The 21,140-nt window shown below is 39.5% G+C and overlaps 1 protein-coding gene across 1 annotated transcript in view; it reads left to right on the plus strand.

The window, feature by feature from the left end:
- Window positions 1-21,140, plus strand: part of RELN (reelin) — a 277,854-nt gene that overhangs the window by 74,472 nt on the left and 182,242 nt on the right. The window lies entirely within an intron of this gene.

The following is a 21,140-nucleotide window of genomic DNA, read 5'->3' on the forward strand; positions in this document are numbered from 1 at the left end:
TGAAATTCTGACAGACCCTTAAAAATTAGCATAACAAATAGCAAAGGTAATAATACCTTTCATGCTTGTGCATTCCTGCAGATTTGCTAAGCACTTGCCAAAGACTGAAAGCACTTTTAACCACAGTTGGGCAGCACACTAGAGAGAATTCACCAGCTGAAAGTTTACTGCCTGCTGTATATATGTGTAGTTATGCATTCAGAGAGTTTGTATGGATGAAGTTAAATCAGCAGTAGTGTTACCAAAATAGCATCAAACTAAGAATAGCTGTCTTCAGCTACAGAGTCATTACTGGTCCACTAAAGCAAAACAGGAAAAGCATGACTTTTGCTATTAGTAATACTGTATTTCAGGGTTTTGTTAGAATTAGAAAACATAGCTAAGATAATAGCTAGAAAAACAGTAATGACTTGGACTGTCATTATTGCATAAGTCTATACTTATCTTGATCTTCTAAAGCTTCATTTTGATGAACTTCACAATTGAACCAGGCCTCTACAAACTGAACGCCTGATGCTTTGCCTGTATCATCTAGTGCCTGCCTAATTTGAGATTAGATTCTGCTGCTAGTTTCTTTGGGAACATTTCTTTTGCATATGGAATAACATATGCTGAGCCTGGATACCTGGGTCAGAATCAGAATTTTTATGTGGGAAAGCCTGGGCTATGGCCATCTCGGACTTAATGTATGTAACACCAGTGGTTTGCCTCTAGGAATTTTGAAGGCATTATGCTGACCTCACTCTGCTCATGCAGCTACTGAAACAAATTAAAGACCAAAAGCACTATGCTGCTGTTAGTATGTAAAGGGCTGCTGGAGATTACTGAAGTAAAAGGCAAGGGAAGACCTACAGTGAGTACCATAATCTTTGGCCTCCCAGAGACTGATTCACAGGTATGGATGGATGAAGCTGAATTTTAGCATTGCTGTTCGTATATGTAGAGTTTAATTACATTTTTATTCTAAAAACATAGTTGCAACAATGTTAGACTAAGTGGTTTCTTTTCAAAGGACAAGTTAAAATGGGAGATATAATTCCAGACAGGATAGTTAGAAAGAGCTGTTCATTGTGTTTTGCTTTGGCAAATCCTTAGGATTATTTAGGGAAGTACAAAAATGGGTGGGAACAGAAAAAACAGTCTGGGAAATGAAAGAAGGAGCGAGCTTGTGGTGAGACAGTGAAGTCCATGGGGATACAGGTTAAGCCAGGGTTTAGAAGAGTTTGTACAGGAAGTGAGAAGCCTGCCTACAGAAATTATGAAAAAACAGAAGCCGTTGAATGACTGCCTCATTTTTCTTCCAGTACAGTTTTGCTTAGTTTTACTGGCATTTATATGCCTGGGTCAGTCCTCAGATCTCTACTGACAAACTGATGGATTACAAGATAACTTCATAATAAGAGATCGTCTTGAAAGAGATCTTGTTCTAATAATTCAAGGAATTTTATTTCCTTTTTTAGCACTGTTGAGCACCAGGTTGAAGAGTGACTCCCAAGTCATTTACTTGAACAGCAATAGCTAATCTAAATCATGGTGTGTACATACTTGGGATTGTCCTATTTTTTCTAGTAGGAAATATAGATGAATGTTGAATCTTTTTTGTGTCCGTTTGTGGCAACCTTTGGCAAGTAAAATAAAAAGTGATCGTGATCGTGATTTATCATAACGTATACGAAATGGGGACAGTGGCCATGCACTCAGCCTTAGCCCTCAGCTTCCTCACTAAGTGTTTGTACTTTGAAATTTGTACTTTGTGTTAATGGACTTACAAAAGGGCAAGACAGCAGCCCTGAATGGAGTAACAGACAGATCACCAAACTGCTGTTTTTCCCTTTTCTGACTAGTCAGGCAAAGGATCATAGAAAAGTTATATTTGGGCATCAGCCAGCATGGTCGACTGCATGGCACATTAACCAAATTCCTTAGGCTTCTAATCTTGCTCTTTTGAGCACAATTACTTTTCTTTGATTGTGTCCTCTGCAGCCATTAGCTGATCCAACAGGGAGGAGAGACAGATGTTTGTGCACAACATCATGCGAGGAGCTTCCCTGTTGTGATCAAATGCCAGGACTACGTCACAGTTTCTGGGGAAACAACCTGACTTCTTGTTTGGTTGTTACATCTTCTGTGATTCCTTTCACTATCTACACAATAAGGTCACAATCCAGCTTTATAGTTCCTACCTCAAACTGCATTGGTTATGAAATTGGCTCTCTAAAGCATTCAAAAACTTATAGTCGATACAATATAATTGAAGATGGTGTTACTGTTTCTTGGACACAGACAGAAAGATGTATAACCAGTGCTAAGTGATTATGGAAAAGACAACACTTGAAACTCAGCTCCCCCAAATACTAGAAATTAGGCTCTAAGAAACAGATGCAAGTTAAGCATTCGTTGCCCTTTAATTTTAATTTTCATGCAGGAAAATGCTTCCCTATCTCTGTTAGACCAGATTCTGCTATTTTAAATTACACTGCATATTACTGTATTCCATGAGGAGTCAGTCTCACTGAGATAAGTGCAAGCATCAAATTACACACATGACACACGATCTTTTCATGAGATACAGTGCTAATAACTCAAGATGAGTGAGATATCAGGACCTGGCTGTTTATATTTAATAGAAGTGCTAAACTAGCACTACTAGTTGTTTGGATAGGTGCCTATTCAGTTAAGTCACTTATTCATAGAACCAAATGGATAACTCAGGCATTCAGGTAATAGAAATGGTTTGATATGGTATATTGTTGCAATGTGTATAATGTCAAGGATGACATACCTGCAATGTTTTCTTTGCAATTTGATTTCTGTTTTAAAGAAATAAGGTCTAAGCCAAAACCCATTAATCTGAAGTCTGATATGTACAATGTGATTTGATAAAATTTCTTTGTCAAATGTTGTACACTTTTAAAAGAAAGACAGGTATTTACAATTTGGTGCACAAGTAGTTTAAGTAGTTTAACATAATTTAGAGTAAATTAATGGCTTGTTATTTATTACCTAATGCTTTGTACAAGTGATTTATAAAGCCGTGCTCTGCACTGCTTGTTACTTTGAGTTCTCTGTCTTAGATGCATCATCAATATCATTAAATGAATTCACAGTGACATTGCTCTGGAACTATAGTTTTTGATATAAGGATAACGGAACATAAATCAAGAGTTATGTTTAATTCATAAGAGGCACCAATCTCATTTAGGTGTAGTTTGGGCTAGAAGGTGTCAAAAATATGCTTTACAATACCTCTTCTGATTGCATTCAGATGCTGTCGATATGCCCTTATGTTCTGTGTGAGAATAATGTATGGCAATGCAGTGCAGTTTGTCAAGTGAATAATGTTTGTGGTTTTATTTATTTGGATACAAATGGTATCATTGTTTTTACCACAAGCCAAAAAGGAGTATATTTACATGACTATACTTAAAATGATTCTTAAGGAAATCTGTAAATTTAAAGATAAATCTTGGCTATTCTATGCAACAAATCCTACTGTTCATAACTTAAATTACATTTAAAAAAATCTATTACACTTTCCAGTGTAGAAATTTCCATGCAGAAATGTAAATAAACCCTCTCTTCACTTTAGTCTTTCTTTACTTTATATCTCTTTAAATTCCTCTTCAGTTAGTGCCTAGAAATCCAGTGCATTGAAAACCCTACAGGAATGTTCATCTAGTATCTATTTTCTCATTAATCTTATGGAAATATTTCAGTCCACATTAGATTTTGTAATTTTTTTTTTTACAAAACTTAAATTTAGAATCAGATTTGACTTGAAAACATGCTTTTATCTCAATATTACTCAAAGTGTATATAAAATCTTAACTGTATCAGTCATATATAATGGTAAGTTTGAAAAATCCTTGTGCTTTTGATGTAGTTTTTTGGAAGTATTAAGTATGCAAGATTTATGGATGACTCCCGGGCTGTCATTTGCTATAAGTTTGTTCATTTCCTAGCTGTGAGAACTGTGGCTTGTTCTCTTTGACATTTCTTGGAGTTACCAAAATATCCATCACATATTTTTAATTTATGACTACTTGGAGTTACATTTATGAGTGTATGTTAATGTTTACACCTAAATCAAAACTAGAAAAAAATGTGTTTTGTGAAAATGAAGGAATATTTTTTGTTCACCATTTTAAACTTTGTATTCACTAAGCTTGTTCTCAGTAAAAAGAAGATCCTGTAAAACAAAGAGATGAATAAAACTTGTATCACTGGGCAGGGAGAAACATCAGAACTCAGACTCCATATGTCGCAACTTTCCTGCTCTGTCCTTCCATGTGGAGCTTATAAACTTGGAATAGGCATGGATCCATTGGCAGAGGAGTTTTATCCCGTCTTCCTTATCACAGCTGCCTGTCCTCCATGTGGCACTGTAATGGCAGTACCTGTCCCACCGCCCTCTTCTCCCGGTGATGCTGGGGCTGTGCCGCCCATGAGGTGCGCTCAGCAATTCTGTTCCCGGCAACCGTAAGGCAAATGGCAAGCAGAAGCATGATGTCAGTGCGAACTCTGTGAAAACAATTACATTTTTCCTTCTTCTTCATCTTCCTTTTAAAAATTATTGCAAAATATGTCTTATATTGTGATAAAAGATTTGATATTTTAAACAAAATATTTTAGCTGCTCTAACATTTTTACTCCCTCTTTTGATGTAAAATTTGGAATGTCTGGATTTCATTCTGGGGTGCAAAGGAAGCACATTTCAGGGTCTTAGCATGCCTCATAAAATGGGATTTCTGTTCCCTTTTCAGGTCCAGCTAAAAGGTTAGGTCCACAAAGGACCTGATGTTCATTGAACTGGCAATATTTGACCTATCATTAGGATTAGAAGAACAGTTGTGTTAGAACAGGGAAAAAAAATTGCAATTGAAAAATCAGTTTAAATATATGATAAACAATTAGTGCACAAAGCTTGAAGAGGTTTTGTTTTAAATTATTTTCACATAACAATATGTTGGAAAGGAACTTTCTGGTTTCCTATCATCTTTTTACCTGCAAATCAGACTATTCTGTCCAATTAGTAAACAAGAATTAGACACTCTCCTAGGGAAAAAAAAAAAAAGGAACAATATGTGAAAATTAGAAATTGCTATTTGTGTTTTACTGCTCCAAATCTTCCAAAAATGTTTTATCCTGATCTTTGGTTCCTCCTTCCCCCTACTATGACAGCTTGTTGGCCATTTGCCATCTAGCAGTCTTTGCTCCTGCTGTTGTGTTGGGTCACGTTAAGGATGTGACCCAGCGAGTTTTGGGAAGATCTCTGGACCCTGAGGGGTCCCTTGGTCTCACAGGAGGTGGTGACCAACTGGTTTCCAAGTCTTCCTTATGGCACATCACCAGCATCCCTTCCACCTCTGCAGGCAGCCGGCATATAAACTGAACCACACTGGTTTTTGATCTTTTTCTTCTTTTGTGCCAAATCCTTCTAGGCATGAAGCTGAAAACTTGCAGAGGGGGAAACTGGTGGCTTTTGCTGCCTGGCATTGCCGTGCCAGGGCGAGTGCTGGCCGGCGTGCAGGACATCAGGGCTGTGTCTACCCTGATGAGCGGGCTCCAAGCACCAGGGCACCCACGGCTCTCTTTATGGGAAAACTACCTGGGTGGCCTCAAAAATAGGTGCAAGGCCCTTCTGCACACAGGCAAGGTGGGCAGGCACTTCACGCTTCCCTGCAAACTCTCTGCAGACGCGCTCCAGGGGTATCAGACTTCGCATCCACGGGATGCTATAACTGAGGTGTGAAACAGTATCTCAAAGGCATAAAACCAAGCTCTCCTTTGCAAAAAGCCAGCCTAAGACAGCTTTTCTTCAGTTTCACAAAGAAAACTGATATCAGCAGTGCCATCCTCAGGCAGGGTGTAAGGGGGCAGTAAGGAACAGTCATTTGCTACCTAAGGACATCAATGTGTTCAAAACCACTAAATTCCTTCAAGATCAGAAGTTAATAATTGGTAATTAACTGCAAGCTCAGAATTTCACCTTTCATTACTTCTAAAATAACAAAGGCTAGAGCAATTTTTCTTCATAATTTCATATGTCATTTGATTAGAAAGATTATGTTTTAAAATGGGAAACCGCTGTGCATGACAAAGGAATACAAAGTCAATTCCTGGGCAACTGACCAACTTTCAGACAGCCTCTAAGTAAAGTTTGCCATCACCAAAAGGCTCCTGTACCCATGAAAACAGGAAGAGAAAAACTTTTGGGGAAATTGCATTTAATTTGGGGCGGGGGGGGGAAGCTGGCCTCAGATATATAGCTGGAGTGATTATATTTCCATCCCTTCTCTCCCTACACAAAGCTTGACAGAAGGTTAGGGATCTTAAATATATTAACCTTGAGTGTTTGGATACAGAACGTCCTGCTGAAGGAAACATTGGAGAGGATTATTATATGCGAGAGGATCACAGGGAGAGGAAGTCAGTGCACCGCAAGCTTGGCAAGGAGCTCCAGTCAGGGCACGTGTTTTACCAGCCAGCCAGGAGGAGCTCGAGTGTGCAGGAGCTGGGCTTCACCACTCACACGCCTGGCTGCTCCGAAGTGCTGTCAGCCAGGCCTGTTCACCTACCCAATGCTCCTGTGAAACACCGTGCTTTAGTTACTCCCATTGCCCCGATGCTACGTGCATAAATCTGTTTATTCATATATTCCTTTTAGTGGAAGTGAAGATGTCAAGATGTGAGATGATGCTAGCGTGGCTGCAAGTGCTGAAGTTTCGGTGGCTTAGAAATGACCTCTCCTTACCTGAGGTGCAGGAACTGTAGGTGTGCACGCTCCCGCTGCATTCCAGCACACAGTAAAATGGATTAATTTAAACCACTATTCAATAAAACTAGCTTTGAAATCACAGAACAGTGGGTTGCAGCACACCTGTCATCAGGAATGCAGCCACAAGTTCCTGACACAAGAAATGCAAGCCTTTGAGAGGATCTTTTTTAAAAGTATATTCCCAAAAATTAAAAATAGGATTTTATTTTTATTCTCATGCTAGTTTCAGAAGTGTTGATTCTTGTGAATATTTTTCCAAGTGTTAATCGTGTTTAAAAATAGTATATTAAAGAGTTTAGTTGCAGTTCTTCTGAAATGCAATTCAGCAGTACCATTTTTATGCTCTAGAGAATACTTCTCAGTGTCTGAAAAACAAATCTGTTCTGAAGTTTAACATATTTTTTTATGCATAATGAACTGTATGAAGTAGTCTGGAAAAAGGAACAGTTTCAATTATGCTTTCTAAAACCACAAAATCAGAATTCTTTTTTGCTGTTCATATTGGAAAATGCTTTCAAAGACCAAATATCAGTGCTTAAAATATAGAAGAGCAATTCCCCACAACACTTCCAACAGCTGCAAAAAAGTAAGGTATTTCCCTACAACAAGACAACATGAAAATTTTTGTAAGAGCATAGATGAACGGTTTCTGAATGGAATCTTAGATAAGATTCATCTTCTGTTTGACTAAATGAATCTAAAGATATTTATGATTATTTCTATTTTTCTTTGTTTAGGAACTCAGACAAATTTTCTTACCATTTTGTACCAATAATGTGTCAATAATACAGCTAGTTGAATGTTTAGGTGCACTATATATTGGCAAATAGAAATAAATATATCTCATTTGCAATTCTGAAGTTAAAAGGTGTGTATGACAAATCCTTTCACTCAGTATTATTAGTATATAACACAGGTCTTCAATTTAAACACAAGGTATTGGACTAAAGTTAATAAAATAAAAAGGAAGAAATGGGTAGGAATGTCATGCAAGGAATCTAAGCTTATTATAAGCTGTTTTGATTGAAAGATCCAGAAATAGATGCACCTAGAAGCTAAAAGGCATAGATCAACAGCTGTATGTTAAAATATTTTATTTGTGGTTAGCAATACATTGTTCTTCACAGTCTTTCTACTTGAATAACATGGCAGAGTTAATTTTTGCCAATGAATGAATTCTGTATGTTCCCTCAGGATCTGCCAAACACGTGGTACTGTATAGTTAGGGCTGCTATTTTTACAGCATTGTTTTTAGATGTTGTTCTCAGATATGCCTTATTTTCTTCTAAATTGATAATTTTGTCTCTGTCATCCATATGCCTCCACCAATTAACAGTTTACTGTTGCTCTTTCCATCTGTTTGATGGATCTTGCTTCAGATCTTTGGCTTGCAGGCACAACCATTTCATCCGCAGGGGCAAGGTACCATGGCTTGTGATATGCTGTTTGGTCTTTGTAGTTTTTCAAGATTTCAGCCATACTTTGTGCAGACATGCGATTTTCTTTACAGAGGTCACTGGGTGTTCTGTGCACAGTCAAAACAGGGGATTCCCATTTAAAATGGGAAATACTTGCAATGCCTTAGGCATTTTACCTAAATCTAATATCTGTGCTCAATCTGTTCATAATGATGATGCTCAGATGTCTGGTCACATTCACTTATACCGCACAGGAAGATTTATCTCAAGGGGGAGAAGATACTGCTTCCTATTGCCAGGGGACGCTGCCAGGAGCCAGTACTTAATGATATATCTGGAAAAGGACTGCTCAGAAGCACCACGGTATTAGAAAACCTCTGTCTGACTTATCCTGAGACACTCCTGAAATTACCTTGAGCAGCTTAGGGGAAGTGTCTCTTCCATAATGACACAGGGTTTTGGGGCTTCTTCTACTAAATCTAGTGGTAGACTTACTACCGAGACCTAAGTTCCTTAGTTCAAGATGAGAAAATCGCAAGAGCAAACTAACCTTCTTCTTTTTTTTTTTCTTTTGCTTATTTAGAGCAGTCTTATAAAAACTTTTCTTAAAAAAAGTGACATCCTGAAAAGTTCATTAGAATGTCAGTTTTGAGAAAAGGCTTATTTTATCATGTGTTCCCTCAATTTTGCTGTTTTACTGATGAACCTTAAATTAAACCTCTTAGATATACAAATCACACATGAACTTCCCTAATTTCCAGCACCTTTCTGTTATATACGGTACCAGATGTGCATGCCTCCAATGAATGCCTTCATTTGGAATAGTTGGTATTTAGGATTCCAGACTCAGTAATTTAAGATCCCAAGCAATATTTCATTTAATGGAGCCATAATTATTTGTGTGTATTTGAGAAGTTCACCTTCCTGGCAACATTACCAAACTGAATTCCCAATGCATTCCATTTGATTAGAATCTGTCATTAGGAAATAAGTGAAGAGTGGAAGAGTGGATTGCATTTTACCTAATAGTGCCATTTTTTGTTAATCTGGGTAATAGGGAATCCAGTGCTGGGACTGTGCTATAGAGTCTCATAACATCAACAAGATATTGTCCTACAAAGATTCAGTCATGCTGTGCTCATTCTGCCAAAGACTGCTGAAAACAAATCTGTGCTCGATGGAAAAATGAGTCAGTAATAAAGAGCTGTGACCAACCATCTATCCTGGAAGTACTTACATTAACGTATTCATTTACTTGAATTTCTTTCAAGGCTGTGGTTATAAATCTCTTTATTAGTACTTTACTTTAAGTGAAGGGGTTTTAGAGTTTAGTGGGTTTTTTTTTTAATAACAGGCTTGAAGAATTATTATCAACACAGTGTCAAAAGGAGATATTATGTCAGTTTAGCTTAATGAGTGATTTATTTCTCAGTGAGATACATCAGGAACTGTTCCCTCCTGAGGAACATGGGTTCAAACTCATTATTGTTGGAATAGCATATTATTTGGGAGGTTGCTGTCCAAATGAGTTGTAAATTGGGACTATTTATGCCTGTCTTGAGTGACTGACCAATTCAAGCTAAAGTTTACATAGCAGTTTTTGTTTAAAATTATCTTAATATCTCTGTTGTTAGTATTTTTATCACATAAAAGCATTCCCAGACACCAGAACTATGCATCTGGACATGCTGTTGGGCAATGTGACAAATGGCGTAGAGGGCTGTATGTGTTTGATTAGTGTAGCTGACCCTGCTTTGAGTAGGAGGTTGGACAAGAGACCTCCTGAGCTCCCTTCCAACCTTCATTTTCTTAAAATCCTTTGATCCTGGAATGTGAAAATGAACCTGTGTGGCCAAGCTGTAGTCTCCTGGATGGAGGAAGAAAAAATTCTGCCCCTAGCTCAGAAGCAGCTGAACTCTCCCATTTTGGAGCTGAGGAGGGGGGTGGAAGGAAGGCACCTAGTCACAAGTGCCATCTTGCAGGGGACAGAGCTCCCGGCAGCCGGAGAAGTGGAGCCAGGTGTCATGAGATGATGGGGCATTGCTGCTGGGGATTACAACGTGATTGCTCGGCCCCAAAAGCCACCAAAAGTTGCTGGGTTAGAAGGCAGGGCTGGAGGACAGGACCCATGGTGAGAAGACAGAGAGAGTAGATTTTTCTTTTAAATTTGTTTTTATTTGTTCTGCCTGGCTGAGGTGGGAGCAAGCCAGTAGAAGTAGGTTGGATACAATTTAGATAATTACAACCTGCACGTCTCTTAATCTGAACCTTAAGGCACTACCTAAACGGACATCTCCCAAACAGGCAATTTTCTTGAAGAAACAACAAGCTATTCCATGAGCAGTGCAATTCATGAAGCCTGGTTTCCTGCATCTTTGGGCATTATGTCTCCATAGCACCCACATTACTCCCAGGAGTGGTGTTCCCAGGATACCTTCTAGCCCTCCTTTCATTCAGCTCCTTTTGTTGGTGCCAGACCTCCTCACCATAGTCTCTGCAGTTAATGCCATATTCCTGATGTCATTCCACCTGCTTTTTTTGGCTGGAGTTCTGCAATACTTAACAAATTTGTCATTTTTTCAGTGGCCGATGGAATTAATTATTCTCCTAAGGCAATATTTCACCTGCCTATTTCTACTTGTAAGCTGGTATGGTCTTAAGGGATCTATGTTTTCTTCCAGTACATAAATCTGGATGAAATTTAAAAACCATAGAGGAGAAATAACTGTCCTTTGTATGATTAGTAACCCTCTGTGTTTGTCAAAAGGTTCACCATATTCCCAGTGTGCTGGAGGCAAGCAGGGTCTGTAATTTCCTCTTGGAAAGGGGGAGAATAACACTTCTCCAGTAACAATTGTAGCAGGTTCTTCCTTAAATTTATTTTTATCAATCTGTGAAAGGCTTGCAGACTTCATTTGGTTTTCAGTCCTCTGAAAACATTTAGGACAATGAGAAGAATACAAAGAAACAGTATATAAGGAAGGCAATATTTCAGTGTTCAGTGAAGCCTTAGGAAGGGAGACCTGCTCTATCTGCATTGTGGTGCAGCCTGCGGACATTTTGATTTTTGCTGGAATATTTTCTAGTTTTAGGCTAAAAAGACAGGTTTTATCCTTACCTTGTAAGCTGCTTTGCACATTGTGGATGCACCAGTTGCATCTCTGTAATTAAAGTTGAACTGAGTGTTTGTTAAGAAACCTGGTTCATTTGGCTATTTGAGGATTTCTCTGTGGGCATTGCAAAGCAAATACAGGGGATGAGGTTCCAGATTCTTATATGGTCCAGCTCATCAGCAGCTGCTAGCAAAGTCTTTTGGGCACTGACGGCAGCTGGGAACAGAATCTGCTCAAACCTTAACCGGGAAGCAGATAGCAATACACATGCCACAGGAGCAGTGAACTGAAAAGGCAGTCTTAAAATCATCCTAGCTTCCATTATTTAGAATCTTTTAAAAACAAACTTATTTTCACTGTAGGCTCTCATACGCTGTTTCAGATTTTACTCTTTCAGATTTTAAGCATTTTTTAATATTCACTATAGTAATATAATGTCTGAATGTTGTTTCTTGTCAGTTTTTTGTAAGACTGTATTACATCAGAAAAAAAATAAGAACATAAACTATTTGCAAATTCTAAATTTTATAGATCCATACAAAATCCTTTCTACTTATGGTGGATATTCTGAGATACATAGCCATAAGCTTACATATAGAGAGAATTAATATCATAGTGTATATGCCAAAGTGTTGGATGTAATGGAGTGGTTGATTCCCTTGTGCTATGAAAAGCAGTTCTTAGAGTAACTGTTGATGAACCTGATTAGATGCAAGGCTTACTTTCATTTTCTTTCTTTTGGCTGACATGTAAAACCTTAGAATCACAGGATCACAGGATAATTCAGGTTGGAAGGGACCTCAGGAGGCCTCTAATCCAACCTCCTGCTCGCAGCATGGGCAGCTCTGAGGCCAGACCAGATTGCTCAGGGCTTTGTCCACTTGGGTCTTGAAAACCTCCCAGGATGGAGAGAGGCCGCACAACCTCTCTGTTGTGCTGCCTGTCTGGCCTTATGGGGCAAAGTTTCTTCTTAAATCCCACCTGAACCTTTCTTGTTTCAACTTATGCACTGTTGTCTCTTATCCTCCCACCTGTACCACAGCACAGAGCCTGGCTCTGTCTCCTCAATGACCTCCTTGCAGGTACTGGGGCTGCCGTCAGGTCCCCTAAAGCCGTCTCTTCCCCAGGCTGGACAAGCCCCGGTCCCTCAGCCTCCCCTCAGAGGGCAAGTGCTCCAGCCCTGACCACTGCTGGTCACTCTGCTGAACTCGCTCCAGAGGATCAGCATTGTCAAACTTGACAGTTTAGCAAACTTTGCCTCATGATTAGTACACCATCTTAAGAAAAGAATTATATTCACTGTAGAAGTGTATAGAAAATAGCTGTATGCCATAAGTCCATTTACTTAATACTGGCATGTTCCTCTGGAGATATCAGGGACTTTGAAAATCCATAGTAAGCTGTAATGTTTCTTCCTGTGATACAGGAAAAGACAAAGTTTTTTTGTTTTTGAAGGGTGATCTTGACCATTGGGTGATATCTTGACTATAGACTTTGAAAAACTACACAAACAAAATTTGTAAAACCAGTATTTTTTATACCAAAAAAATGTGATATATTCCTTAGGCTAGGGTTAAATATAGATTTTAAATATTTATAAATATTCAATGCATTAAACATCTAAAATCCGTACAATCAATGTTTCAGGAGGAATTCACAGGATAATGAAATATGATAGATTGCAAAACCTAAGAAAAGGATTGCACCCCCTTCTGAATACTGGAAAAGGTGAAAAAAGTCAATCTAGCGGTTGGCATTGTGTCGGTAGAGAGACAATGCATGCTTGTTCTATTATTTATATGAACTGACTGCTTGGCAGATGCCACTGCAATAACCCTTTTTTTAAAATGTAGAAAAAATAGAATTTGCTTTCCTTTATAATCACACGATGCAAAATACTAATGAAAATGTTGGATTTCCTGTAGTTGGGAAGCAAAGTATCGTTATAATCTGCTTTCAGTCAGCAAGAGGTTCTAATCATTCCATTCACATAAAACTAGATAGAAGTGAAAAAACATCTTTTTATGATTTGAGATATGGGGGAAAGGAGGATGAAAATGCTTATATACAGTTTAAAATGTTAATTCCTTTTTTTTCTCTTTCACAATGTATATTTACTGTTCTGTTGTATCCCTCTTTTGTACTAACACCTTAAAGTACCCTGAGTAAACAGTAACCAAGCAAAAGTCTTGTATTTTTTTTAGGATTACAAAGGAAAGTTCTCATGAATTATAAAATGCAAGGGTTCATGCTGCCTGTGCATCCTTCTGCTTCCAGCACTGTAGCCTTAAATCCATTCTCTGCAATACAGTCTATAATTATATGTTCATCTCATATATTTTTCTACTTAAGGACCTTTGTTTTATTCCAATCTCAGTTAAAGAAAGCACTTAAATGTGTACTTAAATCATTTCCTAATCAGAATAGAACTTGCCATGTCTAAGCAGCCTAGTACACGTTTCTGTGTTAAACCATAAAATCTTAAATTCACTTGGTCTTGAGCTGATGTTACCATTTAGCTGAACCATATTCCTCCCTTTATATTTACCCCAAATTTATTTATGAAGAGTCATCATATTCTCTCTCAAGCAGATGGTATTTTGTTTTGGAAAACCCCAAAGACAGCAACAACAAAAATTCCCTCACCTTAATGAATGAAATGGAAATTTTTTTGGAGCTAACACAAAACTCATCTCTCAAGGTGGAGGGTGGTTAACTTAGCCTACTGATAAACCAACTAGAGAAGATTAAACATGAAACTACAGCAGTAATTTAATCACAAGAAGTAAAAAGTGGACAAAAAATGTATGGTTAATTATATCAACATTTTGATCAGTTTTTGACTGACAGAAGAGGATTTTATTACACATGTGCACATGGTAGAGTAGCCACATTACAAAAAATGTTTAAGGAAAGAGCCCAGTTCTACATCTCTTGTAAGTGTGCACTGGAGCATGTGTATGTATGGCAGTGTACACACATCAGAGCAATGCACACAGGAGTGCATGGACCACCTGCACGCTTTACAAGTGCCTCATCTGAAGCGTGCTTAAAGTGGAGGTTTAAAAAATGAATGTTTTGCATGGGGTGCACCAAATGAGAGAGCTGCAAGGTGAGCTCTACCTGGGTTGAGTGTGGTAATGCAGAAGGAGTTATAACTAGCTTTTCAGAGTACATGCATAGTGTCTGTGAGGGGGAAATAGCTCACCTCTCTGCCCACAGTGTTTTTCATCCCAACCAGGAAAAGATTCTGCCAGCCATGACAACGTTTTGGTGCATGTTTTGTTAATGCCAGTATAGTCTCAGCTAAAGCTAGTCAATATGGGTACACATGCTCTCTCTTCCATACACATAAATGCACACATGTATTTTTAAATGTCACTTTAATATCAATGACATTCTCAAAAGCAGCCTTTGATTTCTTTCCTTGGCATTTTTTGGATCTTGATAAGATGGCTTTTGACATTTATTCTGCATTTTCTGTCTCTTAGACTTCATTGTTTATTTTCAGTATTTTAACAAATACATTCTCACCATCCTTAGGTTCATTTTCTATACCATTTTCCCATGTGGTTAGTCTCCAGAGAAAAATTCAGAGGCAAGAGATAAAGTGAGGTAGCTCTTGTTCCTCTCATATTTACTCTACATGAATGCAAAGGAGTCTTAAGCCCACATGAAGTTATAAGCATGATTTATGGATGTGGCCCACAAACTTCAGTCCAAGACAGCTGCCATAAATGAACCAGTCACTATTTGGCCTTTCTTGCATATCCTATCTTTTGCTGACCATTTTAATCCATTCCCTCAGAAGCCTTTTCACCTCTGATCCAGGCTTTTAGACCAAGCATGCTAATTTCAGTCTCCTGAGCACATGTCTATAAATAATTGCACTTTACTTGCCAAATTTCCCTGGCAGTATCTGCTTAGTATGGTCAGGACAGATGATTTTTAGTACATCTTGAAAGAAGCAGTTGGGGACTGGGAGGGAAAGGCAGATTCAAAAATGTGTGTTTTAAAACACACAGTTCTCATTCATGCTATTTTAATTAGACTGTGCTTTAATGTCAAGTAGAAATGGAATAAAACAACTTAGAAACATGACCATGCACCAGTACAGGCTGTGGGCTGACCTGCTGGAAAGCAGCTTTGCAGAGGAGCTGGGGGTCCTGGTAGACAAGCTGGCCATGAGCCAGCAATGTGCCCTTGTGGCAAAGGAGGCCAACATCCTCCTGGGCTGCATTAGGCAGAGCGTTGCCAGCAGGTTGAGGGAGGTGATCCTTCCCCTCTGCTCAGCGCTGGTGAAGTCACACCTGGAGTGCTGGGTCCAGTGCTGGGCTCCCCAACACAAGTGAGACATGGAGCTACTGGAGTGAGTCCAGGGAAGGGCCACTAAAATTATGAAGGGACTGGACCATCTCTCATATGAGGAGAGGCTGAGAGAGCTGGGACTGTTCAGCCTGGAGAAGAGAAGACTGCAGGGATATCCTATCACTGCATTTAAATATCTGAAGGGAGGATGTAAAGATGGCAGAACCAGACTCTTCTCAGTGGTGCCCAGTGACAGGATGAGGGGCAACAGGCACAAACTGAAACACAGCAAGTTCTGTCTGAGTCTAAGTAAAAACTTCTTTTCTGTGAGGGTGACAGAGCACTGGCACAGGTTGCCCAGAGAGGTTGTGGAGTCTCCTTCTCTGGAGATATTCACAAGCCACCTGGACAGGGTCCTGGGCAACATGCTCTAGGTGATCCTGCTTGAGCAGGGGGACTGGATGATTTCTAAAGGTCCCTGCCCACCTCAACCGTTCTGTGATTCTGTGATTTAACCAATAATTGAAGGCCTCCCGATGTGAGGGGCTGGATCAATAGTCCATGAGTGCTCTGCCCTGCTCACCGCAATGTCTGCACCAGTTGGGATGGTGTCACCTCCCAGACATATTTAATCTGTCAGTCTGGGTTGCTATTGAAGAAGTTGCCACCAGCAGTTTCAGCCATGGCAGGAGACACAGGCTAAAATGCACACCACCTCGGCATCACATCCTGCCATGCACAGTAAATGGCCAGTAAATTACATTTGCAGTGCACTTTGGAAAATGTGTTTCACACTCCCAGCGGGAAAGGTTGGACACACTTGCCCTGTGTGCCTCCAGCAGGCCTATTCCTTGCCTTGCTTTTGAGCTTATTTTATTTGAAGACCTCTTAATTAAGCTGTAATTTAGAGGGTAGGTTTTTTTTAAACACGACAGTTAAAATAGGACAACGCTTCAAGCAGGGATACTTACACAGTTATAATGATGCATTAAAAACCAGCTAGCTTGTCTGCCTCAAGAGGGCAAATATTTACCCTGCCTCCAGGTACTGTTCCTGTGCCTGCTTCCCTCTCTCCCCACCACTGCCTTGCCGCCCTGCAGGCACGGAGAGCTGCCAGAGCGCAGGCAGCATACGCTGAGCCTCTGCACAGCTCAGTCCCGCATACCCTCTTCATCTGCCATTCTCTTCCTGGCCAAAATGCTCGCTTTAAAATGCAGCCTGTAAAAAAAGCATGTTAGCAAAACACCCGAATGCACTGTAAAGTGCAGGATACTTCAACATAAAATCGTGATGATCATTATTTCCTTATTTTCCATCCTAGCACAGACTCTTCAGAACCACAGCATAGACCATCTCCCCCAGCATGACAAGAAGGAAGCGCAGTCCATGTTGTCAAGGATCAAATCTGATTTCGTAGGGCAGCGCTGTGGCTCTGGGGTTTAGGAGAAAATCTTGGCTAAGTGTAATCAGCCACTGCTTTCTGGATGTTTTCCTAGGTTTCCTACAGTGGGTGGAAGCAGTCGTAAATCTCTGTATCCAATGCTGCTAGCAGCTGGCACCCAGTTAAACTGTGCTAGTGCAGACTAAAGATAACCTTGTTTCCCATGGTCCTGTTGAAAAACTATATAGGGTGTCATGAGAGGGGGAGTGTTACTGTAGGAAACCTGAGTCTTCCCACATCCATCCCGAATGAATTCATAACAGTGTCTTCCTTCTCCAGGGAAAGATGCAGATGCTCACTGATGCTATAAGTGGCAGAGTGAGCTGCAGGTTGTAGTAACCTGTGAGCCCTTGGGCAGGGTGGCATTTCAAGTCCTCTTTCACAGGTGGCATTACGTATACATATAGTTCAAGTAGAGAATCAAGAAGTTGTATTTCTTTTTTCCTTTTCAGTGGTAGAAGATCTAAAAATCTTTATCGGTGCCTGATTTCAGCTTGAATAATTTCAGTTTAGGAAGCAAAATTCTTTATAGAATACCTATAATTGAACAGTGGAGTTAGTTTATAATGCTTTGAATTGACAGTGAGCCTTGGCACCAGATATATTCAGACCTCTTTCTTCCTCTGTCATCAGTTTGTTCTACTCTTGCTTATTTTAAAGACACATTTTCCTCTCTCTCTTACATAGCTCCAAGCAGACAGGTACATCTAGGCTAATGGAATTGTGAAGTTAATATAAAGAGGAACCTTATTACCTCTAAGTTTATTTCTTTCAAAGCTCTCACCATGTGAGGATGTTCTTATTCCCTCTCATTTTTCTTTTATTTCTCACTCCTTTGGAAAGATTAATTCCTAGAATTATCTCTGGACACATATGGAGCATGCATCCTGCCTTCTTGACTGACTGACAGGTTATTTCTGGTTAGTCACTTGTCCTTTAGCTGGAAATAAACGGGACTAGACTGATATGCAGTAACACCAATTTCCGGTTAGTAAGTATTCTTCGTCTAAGCAATAGTTCAGTATTTTAAAGACTATATAGAAACTTTTTAAAAACAACACAGAAATCACTTAATGGATATGTATATCAAGAAAACAAAACACCATAATTAATCGTTGAACAGTTATCCTTCCCTAATATTTTGCTAAAAAGTCTTGTTCAGACATTGCCAATATTAGTTTTATTATAATTAGAATAAATATTATGTTGTTTTTAGATTTGAGTGTCAATATTAGGCTTTTATGGATATGTTACATTATCCTTAAAAGAGAAAAATCCAGATTCGTGATCCTGTTCTATTCATCTCACCTGTCAGATAGGAACATCACCAATAAAGGAAAGTAAATAAAGGAAAGGTACATTTTGCACTTCTTTCTAAAAGTAGCTTAGTTCATGCATAATTGCATTGCATTATTGCCATTTGCTCCATGAATAAAGCATAAATACAGAGAAAAACAAGTAGATAACACTGAAAAACTGACAGAAGCAGTAACATTAATAGTTCTGTAAAGCTGCACAGGTAGGTGCAGCACTGACGCATACACCCATTGCAAAACTAATGGTAATGTGAGCATATGTTCTTGGAAGCAGTGCCCTTAACACACAGCACAGGTCTTCCTGAGGGCACAGATGATTCCTGCTGTGGAATAGGAATAATTGTCTCGTAGTCATCACTATCAAGTAAGGGACAGTATGCACAGAAAGATGCAGATTGCTCTACCAGCTGCTGGCTCTGTCGCAAAGCACTCCTTTACGGTTCTTTTACTACCTGTTGCCCAAACGATCAGCTAATGCTCCTTTTCTTGAGAGTTCTCCTCTTAGAAAAAAAAAGATAATGGGAAAGGGCATTCCTCTGAAGCAATTCTGTTTAGTCCAAAAAATGTCTGAGAAGTTCTGATTCCTCGTGCACAGTAGGAGTCAAAGAACAGGAGGCATTTTCTTCCTTCACAGTATTAAGCTTCCTTTTAACCAGCAATGTACCTGAAAGGCCTCTTTCTCATAGCCTGTCCTCATGTTTGCAGTCGTCTTCCAGCTGCTCCCAGCACATCCTCGATACTGTTTCTGAGATGGTTCCGTAGCATCTTCACACGTGCGTGCAGAGCTCCAGTAAACAGTATTCAGTCTGGTATTATTTGGTATCTGTTTGCATTCAGACACATACTTCAAGTGCCCCTTTGCATATGATCCGTATTTTGAGTGTTTGCTCTTATCTCGTTGTTGCATATATCCTGACTTATATCCTGGGCTATTGCATAAAGAGCTTCTCTGAAGTCTCATTCCATTGCTAGCATAAGTTTTCTTTTTCAGTGTCTGCAAAGAGCCCTCTCTTCCACTCTGCCGGGCTGGGAGAAGAATATAACTGTCATGGAAATTATCTGCTGTGCCTTGGTTGTGACATTTTCCTGTATGTGCCCAGGAGCAATGGTGGTCAGGTTTTTTGGTCAGAACATATCCACAGTGAAACATATTTGCACAGCATATCTGTTCATGCTGGTTTGCACCTAAAGTTGCCTGTGGGATGTCCTGCCATTTCATCTGGTAGCAAAAGTCACCATATCTGGTCCTTTTCAAGAAGCCTGGGTGCATGTTCGATTTAGAGATTACTTGTTTGGTCCCATTCTGACTTGTGTGTCTGCTTACAGCTGTGAGGGGACATTCAGAAATGTATGTAGTGATCATACTTTCTTACATATTCACCAGAGCAGAATGTAAGATTTATTGTTAAGTGTGATTTCCCAAAGCATGTTGGTGCTTTAGCTTTTTTGAAAGCTTGCTGTACTTTAGGCCATGTTTTAAATGAGATTCACAGTTCTTAGCTTTCTTGTGTCTTTATGTGCTGAAGTAATGTATTTGTTTTTATTTTATTTTTATATTTGTTCTTATTTTATTTTGTACTCCGTATGGTGACTGGGTCGCAATAGCTGATGAAGAAACACTAATGCAGAACTACTGCACGAAGTTTTGCCATATTTTACACAGGTGTTTGAAATCCTAAAATGGTTTCCACATACACTTTATTAGAGCTTATTTTTGCATTATTTTTGCCTCAGGAAGTGTAGTGACAGCTTTCAGTCATTGTCCCCAACACAGGAAGATGAGACCTCCAGAATTTGTTTTAATTATTCCACCATTTTTTAAAGTTACGTTTGTAAAAACTATCTGTTGATAATTCAGCCAGGCCAAATCTTTCATCTTTTGTAATCCTTTGAAGCTGGTCAAGGACTGATGCACCTGGTAAGGACTGCAACCAAAGTCTCACGTGGGTAAAGCGATCCCAGCATTGTGGGATCCACTCTGCCAAAGACATGTTGCTCATCACAAAGCCTCAAAACCTGATTATACTCTCTGGCTAAAGGGAGGATGTTTTCTGCCTATGGCCACGTTCCCTGTTGACCCCGTTGACCCCGTCAGGTGGCTGAGTGCTTACTCTGCATTTGAAAGGCCAAGCAGCCTGAAAGGGTGACACAGCTCTCCTTCCCATAAGCAGGGGAAAGGGGTGCCCTGAGAGCTTCATGCAGCCAAAGTTTTGGACAAAATGAATACGAAATCCCAAATATCACCAATATAAACAAGTATTTTCCATTAATCCAAATAATATTTAAGGCACTTATGGACACACGTGTGGCTCCGGCTGATGTAAACAGAGCTTCTTTAAATGAGCAGGAAGCAAGTTAGATCCCAAAGTGAATGAAAGAAGTTTTCATTCAGTAATTTTTTCCCTGGACAATGAGAGAATAAAAGGATGAAACAGTTCCACTGGCAGCAAAACTCAATACAGCCTACCAAGAAATGTTGTAGATTCTCCTTCTTTGGAGGTTTTTAAGGACTTGTTTGACAAACAGTTAGGGCAATAGGGCATACTTGTTTCTCTCTTTGTTTCAAGGGAGGATTTCTGGACACCTCTGCAGTAGTAATACTTTCACTATGGCCTACTGGATCATGGGACTATTGATTTTACAGAGGCAGCATCTCTGTGAACATTTCTTCTGCTCCTCCCTGACGCAGTTACCCCTTCTCAGGCAAAGTGATATGCTTAGGTTTGTGAGGTACCTACTCTTACTAATGTTGTAATGAAAATCTCA

This window comes from Apteryx rowi, unplaced genomic scaffold (genome assembly GCF_003343035.1).
Source record: "Apteryx rowi isolate R43461 unplaced genomic scaffold, aptRow1 scaffold_151, whole genome shotgun sequence".
Taxonomy (NCBI): Eukaryota; Metazoa; Chordata; class Aves; order Apterygiformes; family Apterygidae; genus Apteryx; species Apteryx rowi.